Here is a 2,800-nt window from a genome sequence, read left to right as displayed (position 1 = left end):
TACAACATTTTATATATAAAGAATATATTATTGTGATACACATATGTTCTTTATATGAGAAATGCGAGATTTATTCGTGAATTTTTTTCTTATGAAAAAAAAAATAGTTGACGACTGACTTAGACGTAAAATTTGTTAATTTATATTTATAGACTTAAAGCAATACAGTATTCTTCGCATAAAACTTTTCTGATTAAAATTATACCACATTTTGATAAACTAAGATTTTAATGCCCAAATAATCTAGAAAATTAACCCTTTTGCTACAGCAGAGCACTAATCGAGGAAATGCTATCGTCATACGAAAAAATCACAAGTTTTTTTTGCTTTGCTACAGATAAAATATTTAAATTCATTACTTTGTAATAATGTGACAGATTCTAAAATTATCTTACAATAATTTTTTTTTACTTATTCTGTATAGACAAATAGATATTGTTTTGTAATCCAAACAACACTAGTACAGTGTATTCCGAAATGTATTGACAGTACTAAAAAATCCATAGTGCACACTTAGGTTTTTAATACTATCATATATTTTGGAACATATCATTTTTTTAAAGAAATCTTTAAGATATCTCAATATCTATTAGATGTCTTAGACACACGTATCTAAGAGATATTCTTGAGATAGGATGTTTTAAAGAATCTTTGAGACATGTTTTTTTAGCGTACTTACTTGGAAAATATTCTCATTTTAACTTTGCTCACGACAGATACGTATCTGTTGTGCATTAGGGTTATGGTACACAACAAATTTAAGCAATAAAACATAAACAATTAGGAAATGTTGTGGATTTGCTACTACTTACGTTAGACCTTACAGTTTCTACCGTGATTGGCCAATTCGTTTACTGCTTACGTTTTACTGCCTAAAATTTTCTTGTGTGTTATGACCCTTACAGTGGCCGTTCGTATGTAGGAATAGCTTTAATACTCGGTGAATATGCAGAATATGCTCTGTGGCCATTCGTAGCTAAAGGATTAAAGTACACACGATATGTAATATAATTACAAAAGGAAATCGTAAACTATGAATTATTTTGTATATTTTTTTTAATAAAGATATCAAAAATGGAAAAGGTTCTCTGCTAAACTTACATGTTCCATATATAAATTATTTAACAAAAAGTAACTGCTAGATAAGTCTTTCTTTGTTAACGCAATGCTTTAGCTTTAAGATATATCTAATAAAAAGTTTTACAACTTTCTGTCATTGAAAGACTACGACAGTATCAGAAATAAAAGGATTGGGTTGTACTACATAAAATTGTTGATATTCAATTAATTTGAAATTGAAATAAAACGTTTCAATTATGATATTCATAGCTTGCAACACAATATCAGACTTTATAATTTTCTTTAATCACATTGAATTGTTTTTTTATCTTCTTCATAGAAATAAGACAATTTTTTAAAAATAGTCAATGTAAGATGAAAAAGAATTATAAATATTTTTTATATGGATTTGAAATTACAACGTAATACAGCTCAAACAAATAGAAATATTAATACGATTCTTAAAGAGAACTCTGAAAGGACTGTTTGATAATGGTGAATACATTTCCTCAAAATTTAAATTTTTTAAATGAATTTATATAGTCACAAATCCTAAGCCTAACGATGCATATTTTGTTGGAATAAAATTTGTTCTTTCCAAAATACGGTATTTTTATTTTGATTAATAAAAACAGCAATTTCTTATGGTACAACCTAATATATAACAAAATATTTTAAATGTGCAATATATGCGATAAACTATGCTGATGTACCTAATCAGACAGAATTATTTTGCCAGATAACAAAAAATATTTTAAAAAATTATATTGAGAAAATTATATCTAATATTGTTACACATCCATCTTAAAGAATTTATTTACTCTGACTGTTTGTTCAGAAGGAATTTGAGAATAGATTGAATACAAAATATTTTCACATTAAAAATGTATTTCTTTATAAAAATATAAAAAATATTTATACAGAATATTAACAATACAAATTTCTGCACATATTGAAATATGTGCATAAAGATTTTTCCAAAGATTTAAAAATCAAATATTTTTAAAATTATATTATTTCTTTTTAATCTGACAAAGGAATTTATTCTAATTTTTTTAATCTCATGACTTCAAAAAAATGTTTAATGTCATAATGCTATCAATTCATTCCATTCTCAAAATATATTCTTTCATTGAAAGGTTTGGATGACTAGATAAAGAGATTACAATTGTCGAAGCAAGCAGTTGGTACATTGATGAAAAAAATATCTGGAAATGTTTTCTTGAGAAAAGAAAACTTTTATTTTGTAATTGACAAAATATCAAACTGCAACGTACTAAGTTGTACATATACTGTGTATAAAGAAAGACAAAAGTGATTAAAAATATATTCCTTTATACTTGAGATGTTTTATAAAAATATTAATATTATGTGTGCATTATCATATGCAATCTTTATTTATTATCATTCCTATTAGTTACGTGCAAATAAGTATTTTCATTCTTTACATTATATACGTTATATATGTCTTCATATTATACTATTACATTTATTCTTTACGTATATCATTCTTTATATTAATTTATAAACTTTAAGTAATAGTCATTTGTCTGTCGAATTTATAGAAACGATCTATCATCGCGAGCGACTGATAATGAGATATTAAAATATTGTATATGTGTGTATGATAATAAAAAGAATAATGTATATATATATATATACGAATATTTCCGTCGCAATCCGAATGTACAAGTAAGAACAGTTGGGCATTGTATTGTTCACCTTCGTTTTTAAGCGGGAG

Source organism: Mycetomoellerius zeteki, unplaced genomic scaffold, assembly GCF_001594055.1.
Source record: "Mycetomoellerius zeteki isolate Tzet28-1 unplaced genomic scaffold, Tzet1.0 scaffold228, whole genome shotgun sequence".
Taxonomy (NCBI): domain Eukaryota; kingdom Metazoa; phylum Arthropoda; class Insecta; order Hymenoptera; family Formicidae; genus Mycetomoellerius; species Mycetomoellerius zeteki.
This window is presented reverse-complemented; position numbering follows the sequence as displayed.